Source organism: Rhinopithecus bieti, unplaced genomic scaffold (assembly GCF_001698545.2).
Source record: "Rhinopithecus bieti isolate Rb0 unplaced genomic scaffold, ASM169854v2 scaffold_18624, whole genome shotgun sequence".
Classification (NCBI taxonomy): Eukaryota; Metazoa; Chordata; class Mammalia; order Primates; family Cercopithecidae; genus Rhinopithecus; species Rhinopithecus bieti.
The window spans coordinates 2,356,674-2,374,264 of NW_016809607.1; the positions used below are offsets into that span (position 1 = coordinate 2,356,674).

Below are 17,591 nucleotides of genomic sequence, written 5' to 3' on the forward strand. Positions count from 1 at the left end.
ATACCAAAGCCTGACAGAGATACAACAAAAAAAGAGAATTTTAGACCAATATCCCTAATGAACATCGATGCAAAAATCCTCAATAAAATACTGGCAAACCGAATCCAGCAGCACATCAAAAAGCTTATCCACCATAATCAAGTGGGCTTCATTCCTGGGATGCAAGGCTGGTTCAACATACGCAAATCAATAAACGTAATCCAGCACAAAAACAGAACCAAAGACAAAAACTACATGATTATCTCAAGAGATGCAGAAAAGGCCTTTGACAAAATTCAACAGCCCTTCATGCTAAAAACTTTCAATAAATTAGGTATTGATGGAACATATCTCAAAATAATAAGAGCTATTTATGACAAACCCACAGCTAATATCATACTGAATGGGCAAAAACTGCAAGCATTCCCTTTGAAAAGTGGCACAAGACAGGGATGCCCTCTCTGGCAGGGCCACAATCAGAGGCAAGGTAGGTTTCCACTTGATTAGCAGCATTTCAGCAGCTCCAGGGAGATGCCCCACCTCTTACTTATCTGACATTAATTTAACTGAGAATGTAGACTTTCATCTCCATAGTACAAATGGTGCTTATAATGTGAAAACCCCTGAGAATGATGAAGTATTGTATTCAATGCATGACATAGAATTAAGGACTGCCATCTGACTCTCCTCTGAAAGCAGGTTGCGTTAAGAGGACATTTCCTAGACTTGCCCATCTTATAGAGTCTGGAAGAGGCTATGGGAGGTCAAGACAGTTCTTTAGAAGAACAGCTCATCTGTTGGCCCTCCCTGAAAGAGGATGATAGCACATTGGGGGTGGCTACAAAAGGCTAGGACACCAAAAAAATGTACCCTGCTTCACAGTTTGTGCCGCAGTCAGTGTGAGATCGTTAGTGGGCTTTTAATTAGACAGTCCTGTTCTGATGTTGGTTGGAGTACAGGCAGGGGAAGAACTGGGGAAATGAAAAGGTGCCATGGCCAATACTAGGCAAAGGGAATAAGCAGGTCTTCTGGTATGGCGGTGCAGGTTGTGCACTGCTCAAAGGTGCCACATCCAAGTGGTGGGAGGTGGGACGGAGGGAGGTGGGTTGGATGGGGAATATCATTTACTTCACAGACATCATAGGTTGGTGTATTTATTAAAACAGTTTTTCAGCTGATAGTGGTAGAGTGTCTTGTTTTAATAAAATCAGCACATTATGTCCATTTTCTGACATTATGGGAGTCCGGTGACTTGGGAACATAGAGAGTCTCTAATTGCAGAAAGGTCCATAGAAGCAGCACTGTACACCCAAGGAAAGAAACTGTCCCAGCCTGAAAGAATCCCTGTACTTCGCCCTCACTGAGGGCAGGAGTCATGTTTTATTCATCTTTTTTTCCCCTATCACCTAAGATAGCAGCACAGTATGCATATTCCACTGAACTTCCCTACAACCACAGTAGCCACTAGCCACATGTGGCTATTGAGCACTTGCAGTGTGGCTTGTCTGAATTGAGATGTGCAGTAAGTGTAAAATATGCACTTGATTTTGAAGACTAAGTATAAAAAATGTAAAATAAATCCTTAATAATTACTTTATATTGATTACACATGGAAATAAAATTTTTAATAGAATAGGTTAAATTAAATGTATTATTAAAATTAATTTCACCTGTTTCTTTTTACTTTTAAATGTGGCTACTAAAAAATTTAAGATTACATATGTGATTTGTATTTGTGCCTCCTACTTGTCTTGGGCAAAGCTGCCTGGGAAAGCTGACTATAGAGAATATCCTTGACAGCAGTTCATACAGTGATTATTTACATTGCTGTTAATTTAATATCCTTTAATTAATCTAATTCTGATTTACCTTATATCCCTTTTAAGAATTCCATGAGGAGGGATCTATTAATAAGTTTAAAGAAGAAAATTTTTGAAAATGTATGCTCCTTTGCAGAGACAGTTAAATTAAGAAGAAAAAAAATTTTCAATGACTTCACACTGCTCAACTGATCTACAAGCCTTTATTTGGTGTAGAGAGTTGTTTGTTGTTGAAATTTGCTAGCATTAAAGTAATCTCATATGAACTTGGTGACACATTCTTGTTAAAGATCTTTGTTTAATTTGATCATTTCAGCTTACAAGATGATTTTCTGTTTTGTAGTTTTCTATAAATTAATGAGAAAGTAAACATTCTAAAAGCACACTAGCACACTTTACTCGACCCGCTATGGGTCCTTGTTAAACATTAATTCTCAGGTACATATATAAATGTTCCCAGCATCACAGTCTCACCTATGAGGATGAGTGAGATGTTTCAAAAGAAGGCAATGTGCTCCGCTGAATCTGGACTAAGCTCACTTTAAGGAAAAATCATCTTACTTGGGACCATCTGGTTGCCAAGTCAGGGCAGGCTGAGACTGAAGTTGTTTCTGCTAATGTCCTGGTTGGATCCAGTTCTGAGAGCCTGGGGGAAGCTTTCGGAGGTCAAGATAATTCTATAGACCTATGGTTCATCCATTGGGCTTTTGAGAGGCAGGGAAGAGCTGCCCACATAGTCAATGGGATGGACTTGAAAAACTTCAATGTGAAAGCATGTGTGTGTGTGTGTGTGCGCGCGCGCTCATGCATGCAAGTGTGCGAGAGTGAGTGAAAGAGAGGAGAGTGACAGAGACAGAGAAAAAAAATTTTCAAGATATAACCTTTCCAAGGACCAGATACTACCATCGACATAAAATACTCTCTATATTGGGATCTTCACTGCTGAATCAAATCATGGATGACTTAAAACTGGGAGTGAGGTATTTAATAGCAATGAGAAAGTGGAATAATTTTTTATTCTGCCAATATTCAGTGCTTCACTGACAGGTACTGATTACATGAAACTAGCTCCAAAAACATCAAAGAAAAGATATATCCATTCAGACACTGCAATCCCAGAAGGATTGCATGAAAATATTAGCATTCATTTCTGCTGCAGGTTTTATGATAAAAAGTTATTACATATTTGAGTAGATGTCAAAGCAGGGTTGCAAATTTAACAAAGGAAAAATCCTTAGATAATCTTCATATCTTTCAAATAGGTCAAATGCTTATAAAATAAGAGACATTTTACTTTGACAATCAGAAATCAACCACAGTAAAATAAGCACCTAGAGGTTTTCTAGCTGTCAATCCTTTTGCATATTTATTAATTATTATTATTGTTACTATTTTTACTTTAAAAGTACAGATTGTCCCACGCTGTGGCCCAAACATTAACTCAGCAATCCTATGTCTATCATGTAACATTCTAGATTGAAGGCAAAAAACAAAGATGTCTTATTAGAGTTGAGATAAAACTGACTGGTACTTTTCTGATAAACACTTCCCTGTGGGGTAAGAGTTTCAAGCACAAAGAAGAGGGTGGCCATAAGAAAAAACATGTTTCACTACTGGACAGTGGCTTGTGACTAGAGCTGTTTTCCTGAAAACTGGAGTCTGGCCTCTGGGAAAATCTTCCTTCTCTGTGGGGATCTGGCAAGTAGTATGTGTGGTTAAACATGGAGATGTTGGGGATGAATCCAGGTTCTACCCTACAAGGATTGAGAACAGTGTCAAATTCATTAACGTATTTTGTAACCTCAGTTTCCTATCTGTTTAATGGGAATAATATAACTCATTGCATAAGGCTGTTGCGAGGAAATGAGATGTAAGGCACCTGGCACACGGCAACTAGGAAATGTGTTGGTTATCACTGCTGTTACTATTCATTTCATAGCTGTGCTTTCAAGTTCTCTCTGCATGAAAGTCTCTTTCCTTCCTTGTTGATGTGGAAAGCTCTTCTTTTCAGAAATGGCTCACCTCTAAGAAACAGTTGGTGATTAGTTCCAGCTCTGTGAGTCTCCCCTTTCTGTATACTCTCAGGTTTTATACATACCTCATAATTATTAGTTGTGTGTTTACATGCACTTCCCCAAAACTGCTAGCTACTGTAAACACATGCTGTAAGCTCAACACAATGTTTGTCGACTGAGGCGATGGTTTTTCTCTCCAACCCTTTATCCTTCCCGACAACTTCCCATGTATCTTGTATCTAATTCCATATTCTAGATTCTGATTTCACATCTCCCTAAACCCTCTTCTCCCTACCTGTCTCTGTTCCATTCAGATGGAATTTCAGGTTTTCCTCCTCACAGCTTCACTGCTTCCTTCATTAGTTCTCACTGCAGTTATGGCAGCCTTGTCACCCACTTTGACAAAATTCCTTTTCAGTCTTTCGTGGTCCATTTCAAAATCTGCCTCCTAAATTAAGCCTCAGTTTAATGACTCACATCAACCCACCTTCCCCAACCCTACTCAGGATGGCTGTTCAGAAATCTAACATTGATGTATAAAACACTTTTAACTGGGGCTGGGCACAGTGACTCATGCCTATAATCCCAGTCCTTTGGGAAGCTGAGGCAGCCAGATCACTTGAGGTCAGGAGTTCGAGACCAGCCTGGGCAATATGGCAAAACCCTGTCTCTCCAAAAAAAAAAAAAAAAAAAAAAAAAATTAGCCAGGTGTCGTGGTGCCCATCTGTAGTCTCAGCTACTCAGAAGGCTGAGACAGGAGGATTGCTTGAGCCCGGGAGGTGGAGGTTGCAGCGAGCTGAGATTGCACCACTGCACTCCAGCCTCAGCAACAGAGTGAGAACTACTCTCCAGGAAAAAAAAAAAAAAAAAAAAAAACCTAATTTTAATTGGGGTGCTATTACAGGTGCCATGATTTGGATGATGAACTCTTGATGGGGAAGTGGCTTTTTCCATTTCTCCCTAAACCTCTAATGCAATCTGATCAAATTGAGCACTCAAACATTAGACATTAAGGAAAGAAGTTACTTATTAGATGCTGAGACAAATGGAAAGTGACACTAGATGCTCCCTTTCTCTCTTTTGGACTCAAGACAGAGCACTGTCTTGGTGAGACTGGTCTTTCTTAAGGTATATGTGGCTGGTGCCAGCCATGATGTTTTTGGTTTTTTTGTTTTGTTTTGTTTTGTCTTATTATTATTAGAGACAGGGTCTTGCTCTGCTGCCCTGGCTGGAGTGCAGTGGTGCGATCATGGCTTACTGAAGCTTCAACTTCCCAGGCTCAAGTAATACTCTCACCTCAGACTCCTGAGGAGCTGGGACTGCAGGAGTGCACCACCATGCCCAGCTAATTTTTTTTTTTTTTGGTATTTTTATAGAGACAGGGTTTTACCATGTTGTCCAGGTTGGTCTCAAACTCCTGGGCTCAAGTGAACCTCTATCCTTGGCCTCCCAAGGTGCTGGGATTACAGGTGCGAGTCACTGTGCCCTGTCCCTGCCATGGGGTTAGGAACAACTCTTGGAAAAGAACTGTTTTCACTCCTGAGTCCTCATACTTAGATGTTTGTCTATAGAGGATGTCACAAGTAGAATTAGGTCTCAAAAAGCCATCTGAGCTAGCAGAATATGCATGTCAATTATCTTTCCTTTACTAGGCCCTATATATACTATTTCATTAAATGGACCTGCCCACTACTCTGAACTTTCTGAAGCAAGCTTGATCCTAATTGTTCCCCCCAAAAGAATTGAAATCATCACATTCAAGCTTTTGCCTCACCACTCTAATAAAACCATTGTTTTCAAGGTTACTTAATCTTACTGTTGGCTAAATCCAAGTAATTCTTCTTTGTCCTTATTTTAGTTGGTTTCCTGGCAACATCCAACATCATTGCAAATTTCCTCCTCGAAATGCTCTCTTCTCTTGACTTCCTTGACATGATGCTCATCTGTTATTTAAAAAGTGTGCCTACGTTTGCATTTATCTGATATACCTTTGGCTATATTTTTATTTTTCAACCTTTCTGAACTGCTTTATTTAAGGGATGTTTCTTATCTACAGCATAGGGTTGGATATTCCATTATAAACCAATTTGAACTTCTTTTTCCAATAATAGAGATAGAATTTAACTCCTTTGCATCTATCATAATAACAGATATGTTTGTTTTTAGCTCTGGAAGGAAGGATTGGACTCTTTACAAGGGGCTTCTGATTCGGTATCCTTTAGCTGGCAGGTGAGTCATTTGGGATGTCTTTGCTAGTTTCAAAAAACTCTATACCAATGGCTTAAACATAAAGGGTATTCATTATCTTGCCACAATAAAGACGTCCAGAAGTATTTCATATTTTGTCTTGTTATACACACATGCATGCACATACACATGTATACATATACATATATATACAAACTTATACATGAAAGAGAAACATTTATTTCTCTATATTTTCATGGTGTCTTTTGTTTTTTAACAATGTTTAGGAAAATGTATATTTTGTTTTATAGGTTACCTTTGTTTAATTTTACATGCTACTTTTAGACTTTAATTCTTTAGATATTATCTTTTAGTTCTTTTATATGTGACTCACCACATACACAGAATTTTGAAAACCCTGTGATCATCTCAATAGATGCTGAAAGAACATTTAGTAAAATCTAGCATTGCTTCATGATAAAAACCCTCAAAAAACTAGACTTAGAAGGAACTTACCTCAAAATAATAAAAGTTACATATGGCAAACCCATAGCTAACATCATAGTGAATGTGGAAAGTTTAAAAGCATTCCCCCTTGGAACTGGGACAATACAAGGATGCCCACTTTCACCACTACTATTCAAACATAGTACTGAAAGTCCTAGCTGCGGCAAGCGGTCAAGAGAAAGAAAGAAAAGTCATCCAATCAGAAAAAAAAAAATAAGTTGAATTATTTCTGTTTGTTGATGATATGATCTTATGCCTAGAAAACCCTAAGGACTCCTTGAAGAGACTCCTAGATTTGATAAATGACTTCAGTAAAGTTCAGAATACATAATCAATGTGCAAAAATTAGTAGCATTTCTATACCAATAATGATTAAGCTGGAAACCAAATCAAGAACTCAATCCCATTTACAATAGCTACCAAAATAAAATAAAATACCTAGGAATAGATTTCACCAAGGAGTTAAAAGATCTCTACAAAAATAACTACAAAACACTGATGAAAGAAATTAGAGATAACATAAACAAATGGAAAAGCATCCTGTGCTCATGAATTGGAAGAACCAGTATCATTAAAATAACCAAACTGCCCAAAGCAACCTACAGATTAAATGAAATTCCTGTCAAATTACCAGTATCATTCTTCAGAGAATTAGAGAAAGCAATGCTAACATTCATACGAAACCAAAAAAGAGTCTGAATAGCCAAAGCAATACTAAACAAAAAAGAATAAATCTAGAGGTATCACATTACCTGACTTCAAATTATACTGTGGCTATAGTAACCAAAACAGCATGATATGGGCATAAAAACAGACACACAGATCAATGGAACAGGACAGAGAACCCAGAAGTAAAACCACATACCTCTACAACCAATAATCTTTGACAAAGCTGACAAAAACATACACTAGGGAAGTATACTCTATTAAACAAGTGGTACTGGGAAAACTGAATAGTCATATGCAGAAGAATGGAATTGGACCCATATCTCTCAGCATATACAAAAGTTAAGGCAAAATTGGTTAGACTTAAGTGTAAGACCTGAAACTACAAAAATCCTAGAAGAAAACCTAGGCAAAACTATCCTAGACTATCCTAGGCAAAGAATTTATGACTAAGTCCTCAAAATAAATGCAACAAAAACAATAGGCAAATGGGATTTAATCAAACTAAAAAGCTTTTGCACATCAAAAGAAATAATCAACAGAGTAAACAAACAACCTACAGAATAGGAGAAAATATGCGCAAACACTGCATCTGGCAAAGGGCTAATATTCAGAATCTACAAGGAACTGAAACAAATCAACAGGAAAAAAAAACAAAAAAAAAACAAAATAACCCTATTAAAAAGGAAGCAATGGACATGAACAGACATTTTTCAAAGGAAGACATACAAATCACCAAAAAACATATGAAAAAATGCTCAATATCACTAATCATCAGAAAAATACAAATTAAAACCATAATGAGATACCATCTTACACCAGCCAGAATGAATATTGTTAAAAAGTAAAAAACCAACAGATATTGGGAAGGATGCAGAGAAAAGAAATACTTATACATTGTTAGTGGAAATGTAAATTAGTACAACTTTGCAGAAAACAGTATGAAGATTTCTCAAGGATTTAAAAAAAGAACTACCCTTTGATATAGCAATCCCACCACTGGGTATCTACCCCTCGCCCCAAAAGAAATCAAGTATCAAAAAGACACCTACACTTGCATGTTTATCTAATGCTATTTACATTAGCAAAGTCATGCAGTCAACCTAAGTGTCCATCAACTGATGGGCAGATAAAGAAAATGTGGTATGTATGTATACTACGGAATCCTACTCAGTCATAAAAGATAATGAAATAATGTCTTTTATGGCAACATAGACGGAACTGGAATCCATTATTCTAATTGAAATGACTTGAAACAGAAAGTCAAAAACCACATAGTCTCACTTATAAGTGGGAGCTAAACAATGGGTATACCTGGACATACAGAGAAGAATAATAGACATGGAGATTCTAATAGGTGGGAAGGTGGGAGATAGGTGAGGGATGAAATAATTCCTATTGGGTACAATATATCCGATTTGGGTGATGGATACATTAATAGCCCCAGACTTCACCACTATGAAATATATCCACGTAACATAACTGCACGTGGACCCCTAAATATATAAAAATAAGAAAAGGAAATGATAACATTGGCATATTTCCCCTTCCTTGCTTTTTTCCTCTGGCCCTCCACTGCTCAATTTTGATCAACATAATATATTTTTAGTTTTAGCTTTGTTCATCTTATACTGTATTGTGTTGCATTGTATTGTATTGTATTGTATTGTATTGTATTGTATTGTATTGTATTGTATTGTATTGTATTGTATTGTATTGTATTGTATTGATTTATTTTTTGAGAGGGAGTCTTGCTTTGTTGCCCAGGCTGGAGTGCAGTGGTGTGATCTCAGCTCACCACAACCTCCACCTCCCGGGATCAAGCAGTTCTCCTACCTCAGCCTCCTGAGTAGCTGGGATTACAGGCACATGCCACTGCACCCGGCTAATCCTTATACTTTAAATACTTGTTTTGTCAGTATATCCTTTGACTCAGATATATTACACAAGGCCATAAGTGAATTTACTCTACTTTCCACCTTCTTTCCCTCTTCCTCTTCCAGTTTTGGATAGGTATGTAATTAAAATTTTTCACAGCATATAGTATGCCATCCAAATCCCCACCCTTGCTTTAGGATTAGTTCTACAATTAAATACATTCCATGCTCGCCACCATTCTTTTTACTTTGGGTTAAGGAATTTGTCAGAAACTATACAAAATTAGGTAACAGAGTCAGGATTTAAACCAAAGTTTGACACAACATTCCATGCTTTTTCCGCTACATTATGCTTCTTCCAAAAGTCTACATACACACACATACACATATACGCTTAAACTACACTGAAAGCAAAAGAGATCAAGACAGTACACAGAAAAAGTAAGCAAAATATAAGAAATTAAGTATTAAAAGGAAGCAATAAAAATGGAAATAAATGGATAAACACATAAAAGAGACTGAAGTCACTTCATTAGCACCCCAAAATAAACACTGTTTTAAAATTTTTCATGTGGGCACAAAAGGTTGTTTTTTTAATTGATAAGATTGGCAGGCCAATATTGAAAGAAAAGAAAAGGAAACAAGAGACCAATAAGTCTATAGAGGGTTAATCATTTCTTCAAAAAGGCATTAAAACAGGAGGCTAAGTTAAAAATCATTAGGGATTATTTGCATCTCTGGAACTAAGGCAGCCATAGACTCCAGCAGAATATGTAACTCATTTGATGTCCCAAGGGATGGATTCATTGCAAGAGTTTTCTGATTTGGTTCTCTATGGCTAGTGTGTAAATCATTTGGGTTGTCTTCAACTGTCAGTTACAGAAGACCAGCCCTAAATAGCTTAAACATAACAGTGAAGTCCATAGGGCAGACTTTCACAGGCGAAGATAGGGTGGTACTTTCAAGATTGCTTATTTCAGTGGCCTAATGGTGACATCAGAGTAGTCCAGGTCTTTTCATTCTTTTCCACTGCAGCTATCCTCAGCACACAAATCTTTTCCAAGGATGGTCCCCACAGGGATACCAGATGATTACAGCAGCTCATGCTCATGATCATGTAAGCACAATAAAAGCCAGAAAGGACCATCCCTTCTTTGTGGACATTTTAAAGAAAGTGCAATCCTTTCCCAGCAGCCTGTTTTGCACACTGGCCCACAAGTATCATGGCTGGAATTGTGTCACATGCTTTTTGCCACACCAATCATTACATTGGTAGGAGGACTGCAATTACCGTAATTGGTCTAAAGTAATCTCAATTCATCCTTCCCCATGGGGCTAGAAATGGACACAGACTTGCCTGAAGCTCAGAGCCACCCAAATTCAAGGCAATGAAAAATGAGATTATCAACCAACAACATTTGTCATAGGTAGAAATAGAACAGAAAGACCTTCCTTTTACCCTCTACCTCTCACTTTTGAACATTCTTAAATACTATGGAGGATGAGAAGACACATCAGTCCATATTCTTTACATGCATCTTCTAAGAGTTGATTGTTATTGGGCATATGTTGCTACCAGCAGGGGTATACCTTTTCCCATATAATGAATGGCACAATAGGTTTCTCTTCCAGAATGGCCATCAGGTAGTATTTATTTATGACTAATGTTAGCTTCTCAAGGCCTTTATGAGTCAATTAAGAGACCAGCCTGAATGTCTCCATGAGCTAAATGGATGTTTACCCACATGCATGTACATAGTCATATTCATGAAAACACCTATGACTCCTATGAGAAAAATAAATATTAAACACAGGTTAAAAACAAGCATTTCAAATGGCTGAAAGAGGGTCTAAGATCATATGAAAAACACCACAGGTTTAAAATTACTACCCACCAGGAGGATCACTTGAGCCCAGGAGTTTGAGGTTACAATGTGCTAAGACTGTGCAAGTGCACTCTAGCCTGGGCAATAGAGCATGACCCTGTATCAAATTAAAAAAAAAAAATATTGCCTCGATTTTCATGAAGGAAGACATAAAAACCAAGATAAAGAGGTAAAGTGCCAATTTTAAGCAAGATTTATAGAATGTTTGTAATGTGCCAGATACTGTATTAAGTACCTTATGTGCATTACCTCATTCAAAATTCACAGTCAGATCAAAGGCAAATACTAGCATTATCTTCATTTTGCCAAAGAAAATACTGAGACTAAGAGGGTAAGAATATTGCTCAGGTTCCTCTGTAAGTGAGTGGTAGGGCCAAAAATTAAACCCAGTTGTGTCAGGCTCTAAAATTATGTTTTGACCTTTGACCTCTACCCTGAGAAGACAATGGGAACAATGGTCCTCCTGAAACGTTTCCTCTCTCTTTAGGGTCCCAAACTGTTCCTTTAGAGCTACATAGACCTTGTTTAGTAAGTCATCACTGCTGCTTGAAAGAATCAAGAAATATTTTGAGAACATTACATATGTCTCTGATATAGAGGCTCTCTATAAAGAACAAACTGTACTCCCCTTCCACTTTTTGGAAATATAAAATATTTTAGGTAGAATTTATGGAATGAAATGCCTTAATAGTACAAAATTGTATAACATTTTATTTAAAAAATGTTTTATATGTGTTCTGTGAAATAATCTCCCTCAAAGACAGCAGCTTCTTTTAAATTTCTGAAGAATTTCAGTTGGAGAAAAAAATTCACCTAGATTTTTTAAGTAGTAATACATAATCTTTTTTTCATTTCTAAGATTAAAAGGCATTTTCAACCAAGTAAATTTGCAACTTCATTGGCTTTAAACAACAAAACAAAAACTAAATTCCATCTTACTGAAATTGAGCAGAGCATTGTAAATGAACTAGCTCAATTATTTAGAAGGTGTGGGATGTCAGGTATATTTAGAACAAGGTAGGACCCAGGTTATGAGACTTTAGTGTTCTGCAACCCTACATTAAAATTGGAGTAATGAGCTACTAAATGTATCAGACTTGAGTTCAGCACAGTAAAAACGTTGCCAATATTTTACATGCTTAATACAAATCCCAAAGATAAAACTTTTTCTCATAAAACGTGATTTCCATCTATGTCTCTCTGAATGTTAGAGTCATAGGATAAACACATTATTTACCCTGTATGTGTGTGTGTGTATTCATTTACCTCAATGATGATCTGATAATCATGCCAGAAGCTAGTATTCAAGAGAAACTTTATTAGTCCTGAGAGTATAGAAAGATTTAAAAATGTATGTTTATTAAGTAAAATGTACGGTGAACTTATTTGGAACTATATTTAATGAAATACACAATTGTTACTGAGCTGCATGGCAATTAGCTGTAAGTCATACAGAATTTACAAAAGACTGTCATTTCATCAGCATTAATTTTACACAATCAATCTAATTTTTAAAAACTTTTCTATAATCACAAACTTTTCCCTGGATAAAAGCCATTTACATAATTCCGTCTCCTCTTCTCTCTGTCTCTCTCTACATTTTTTTCCTTATCTTCCTGCCCTTCACCAAGATAGAGGAACCCCAGTAAGGGGCCCTGCCCAAGGCCTCAGCATCCACCTCTCCTCCTTCCCACCTTGATCAGGGCATCAGCTGCTTGGAAGCTCCAGGCCCCCGGTTCTTCAGACCTTGAAGCCACATCTAGCATGTCCTTAGATATGCATCTCCTGCTTTATTTGGAGGAGTCTTTATGACATTCCCAATAATGTTGGGATGGGACAGAAAGGAGAAACCCAGGCATGTGGTGAAAGGGTGGTAACCCCAGGGAGAGAAAGGGCATATGCCAATGGTTCTGGAATTGTAGCATCAAACAGTTTGGGGTCAGAGGAGTGAGAAGGTGCAGGCATGGAGATAAAGAGTGGGGAAAAGAGGGGAGCAGAGCAGCCTGTGGGGCCCAGGACCTCTGTAGGAGACCTTAGTGGTGAACACATGCTCTCCAGGCACAACTTCTGGCAGGTTTAGCCTCAGCTCATCCTCCTCAGGGAAGCTGGAAGACAGATGGAGCTGGAGGACAGAGCTGCTTGGGCTTTCCCTGACAGCCCTCACCAGCAAAGCATACTTGCCTTCCTAGAAGAATTTGACAAATTTGGGCCTAATCTTAGCTCTGTCGTTTTTAGCAGTGTGACTTTAGGTAGTCACCAACCTGTCTGAGCCTCAGTCTCCCCATAGGTGAGGTGGGAATAATACTCTCTACACAGTTATTGTGAGGATTTAATGAAATGAAGCATCCAAACATTGCCTAAAACAGAGCAGGCTCTTGACAAAAGTGTTTTTCTTTTCTTCAGCCCTGAGGCATGAAGAAGGTTCTTCTTCTCATTTCCAGCTTTGCTCTATTTTCCCCACTGGTATTTATTTCATTTCACTTTTTAGAATCAGAATGTTAAAAATAAATACATAAGGGATTGGAGGTGAGTAAATTGGAGACTGAATAAGTGATGGCTTGGGTTTCTTCCGGCTGAGTTGAAGGAAGAGGAGTCATGTTGGGTGAGGGGGTGTCGCTACGGAAGGCAGAGGCATCCCAGCATCTTCAGGGCACAGGGGCATTTTCCATCCCTTGTGGAGTGGGAGCTGTGACTGTCCCTTGCAGGGCATCTAGGACCTCTGACTAGACACTGTCCTGGACCATAGGTCTAATGGGCATCCAAAGGTCCTGTGAAGGAGGAGGCTCGCCCCCGCCCATCCACCTCTAGGACTTTAGTCCCCATGACGTGGGACTAAAGAGGGTTTCTGACAGCTGGGGAGTTTGGGGGTCTGGTAGGATAATTGCTGCCTCCTATGCATTTAGCCCACGACTTGGGTTAAATCTACAGGCTCGCCTCTCAAGATAGACACTGGACTTAGCAGTATACACAACAGATCTCCCCTCAAAATCTATTTCTAGTTTTTGAGGAGAGCCAGGCTGACACTAAAAATGAAACTGGTTCTCTCACAGCATCTTGGACCTGTAGGATTGTTCCTGGCTCCTCTTTAAAGTGCCTGGTGGCTTTTCCTTCCCTATTCAATCTCTGTCTAACTATCTACATTAATATTTCAGAAACATTCAGTGGCCTGTGCATTGGTGGTACTTTATTCCCCAGGCTTGAAAAACTTTTTTCTTGCAATTGGAATGCTTTGTGCAGTCTAATAGTCTGTGTTAGGCTAAGAGTCGAATAACATTGCCCTTGTAATTATTTTGTCACAGCCATAAGACAATAAGTGAGGGCATGTCTGCTCTGCAAAAGGCCAATTCAATTGTGACATTAAACGGATGTTGTGATCCAAATGAAACACATATAATGGGTTACCAACCAAATTCAGTCATTTCCAGCCAGTCAGTATTCCCCCCTCATCTCTACCCACTAAATTATACTAACAAACAGGTTATTATTTAAGTAGAAAAATGCAATATTAAGAAGTTAGAAAACAGACTGCCTCCGCGTTTGCGCTAAGTTCTATGAAATACCTGAGCATTTCTCAAATCCAGACGATTTTATGTTCACGCCTGATTCTTTAGTGATAGCTTCAGGGCCATTTTAATAAGAAGATTCCACGTCAAACAAAGATATTAGGCTTTGGGGCAAAGCCTCATTAAAAAAATACAAGAAAAACATTTCTAGAAAGAGTTTTTCAAAGGCTGTCAGAAACCCCAGCTGAGTTGCAAAGGGCCTAGGCTACCTCCTGCCCCCCTCCCCAGTTCTCTGACAGCTGGTAACTTCCCTAGGGCCATTGAGGAGTTCAGATGACCTGACCATGCAGAAGTCCTGTGACAGAGGAGTAATATTAACTAAGTTAACTAAGTGGGAAGTGGGGCTTCACAGAAGGCCGTCCGGAGGCGCGTACAGGGGACCTGGAGGAAGAACTGAACTTGTCTTTTCTAGTTCAAAAAAGCCTTCCCGAACTCTTAGCAAACAAGCCAGTGATCGCCTCCTCGCCTTCGCCACTTTAGTTCAGACTCTTTAGTCCTCATGGAGTGCCAGGATGAACTAGCCCCGCGCGCTCCAGCGGTCTCGGTCCGGGCCGCTGCTTCCCGGAAAGCCACTCCCTCTTTCTTTTCCCACCTGTGTTTCCATTTTCTTTGCCGAGTATGAAACCAGCCGGCCACCCACCCGCCCCGCTCCGTGGCGGAGGTGCCTCCACAGAGCCAAACTTTGTACCTTCTGGGATGGAGAGGAATCCCCCAATAATCAGACATTACCGGCGAGCCAGCCCCGGGGAGGGACGACTGGTGGAGCTGGCGCCAGGCTGTTCCCGCCGCGCAGCCCATGGCCCTGGGGCGCGCCCACGCCCGAGCCCGGCCCCCCTCGCGGCGGCCCGCGGGACTTCACCTGGGTGCTCGCGTCCTCCCCGCGCGGCGGGCGGCCCGGGCGGCCTTCCTCTCTGCGGGACTGCAGGTCTATCGGATAAGCGCGCGTGGCCAAAAACAGCTCGCAGCGGGTCCCGGCTGCGGGAAGGTGGGGGAGGAGTGGGAGGGTCTCTGGGACCGGTCCGGAGCCAGCCCTACCTCTATTTCCAAAGCGGGAGTCAAGACACAGGAACAGCCAAACGCCCGAACCAGCGGGGCTACCTTTGTCACTTCATCCAATCCGAGCATCGGGTGCATCATGCTCTTTTCTAGGAGGGTAGGGTGCCTTCGCGAATAAAATCTGAAAGCATCTCTGCTCTCGCGGAGCTTGTTTTTTTCTTATTTCAAGTGCTTATCTTGACTTCGGTAGTCTCTAAAGTTCCTGTGAACATTTGTAGGTGTTTTCAGCTAAGCAGTAATAGAAACCCCACCTTCTTTTTATATGAACAAATGTTTATTGATGTACCAAAGGTTTAAAGGAAGGGAAGGGGGAAAGGAGAGAGGAAAGAAGAAACCTATAATATCACCAAGGAACTTGCTTTGTTTTCACGAACTTTTAATCCACCCAGTACAACTGCTATAATGATCTTGAGCTTCGTGCTTGCACCCTGATCAAATCTGCTGTCCTTAGTGGCTACTTAACAAAGAAGGTGACAAGGACGAAGCTGGAGTTGGATCACTTCCCACCCAAGGGAGCCTCATACGATTTTGGAGACAGGCAGCCAGCCCCGCATTCCGTCCCAGCTTTATCATTTACTGTTAGGCATATGACCTTGGGCAGTTTCTTTAATATTTCTAATCCTCAGTTGCTCATTTGGTACTACCAGAATTGTAAAACTTCCCTCCCAGGGATGCTAAGAGGCTTCACTGGCTTGACATATGCAAAAGCCCTCAAATCAGGCCTGGCATGTAGTTAGTACTCAGTATGTGGTCCTATGATAATTATAGTCATTATAGCACCTTTCAGAATCATTCCTTCATCTATAGTGTGAGCAGTCAGAGTGGCATGGCAAAATGTCCTGTATTTCACATTAAGTTAGGAAAATGAGAAAAACTTGAAAGGTTAGTGACATTGGTTAAAATTTCAAAATTCAACAGATCAGAATTTTTAAAGCAAGTGTAGAGTTAATGATTATACATTTCAGAACTGGAAGTCGCCTTAGAGTTAGTGTTTGTGCAAAAGACATCATCTCTAAAATATCTCAGAAAACCAAGGAGATATGAGTATGGGAGATTTCAAAGTGGGAGATTTCAAAGCATCTCTTAGGAAAGAAAAACAAGAAGAAACACCTGACCCATTTATTAGTCTGATTATCTAAACCCCTCTACAATACCCTTGTGAAAAAGCCTTTTCAAGTTCTCTGATAATATAAAAATTCAGTCCACTATGAGTTTATACACCTCATGTTTTTTCCAAGTTAAAATCTTGAAGTATATTTTCCTGTTCAACTTTTCTATCCCTGAGCAAATGTTAAGTCATTTCAAAGAAAACTCAGAGTGGCTTGTCTTGAAGTTCTCACTTGTAGGCAATCTATTTAAAAAAAAGACAGGGATATTGGCAATGCCAGTTTTTGCTACTTCAATTCTTTGTTCCAGTGATTGATAATGATGAGGATGATGATGTTGACAAATTCTATCTAATTGTGTACTCTCAATGAAGGATGAATAAATATCATTTTGTTGTTGTTGCCAAATTGAAAAGTGAAGAATACATTTTTTTTCCTAGCCCAATATATTGTATTGTGTTTTATAGGGCATTGGTGGCTAGAAAGCCTTTGCTAGAGATTGCTATTTAGGAAAACATTAGCGTATGAGGCTTAATTGCATCCTTGCTTACGTTTGACAATTTCCATTGATGTCAGTGGAGGATATGTGGCCTCATCGTACATTTTGGTGCCACTTTTTATGTATACTTTAAAAAGTATCATTACATTCTTTATTTTTATAATAATTGGAAGGTACACAAGATGGGTGTTATCCCATTTTACTAATAAAGAAACTGAGGTTAAAAGTTACAGTAAACCATAGACAGTGAAACAGAAGCTGAACCAGAAATAGAATCCCACCCAATTCTCACCCCAGACCTTGAGCTTTCTGATGAGATCACATTCTTTAGATAACGGTAGGAGAGCCAGAATGCCCAGTTAAAATCCCACCCCTGTAAAGTCCCTGCCTTTTTTTCTCAGCTGGAAACTGGGAAGTTTTTCAGACAAAG

At 39.4% G+C, this 17,591-nt stretch overlaps 1 protein-coding gene across 1 annotated transcript in view; it reads right to left on the reverse strand.

Moving 5' to 3' along the window:
• The window catches only part of MCHR2 (melanin concentrating hormone receptor 2), a 67,138-nt gene extending 51,467 nt beyond the window's left edge, over positions 1–15,671 (reverse strand). The window contains exon 1 of the mRNA XM_017889815.1: positions 15,599–15,671. The gene's annotated coding sequence lies outside the window, so the exon portion shown is untranslated. The remainder of the gene's footprint in view (positions 1–15,598) is intronic.
• Positions 15,672–17,591: the final 1,920 nt, after the last annotated feature.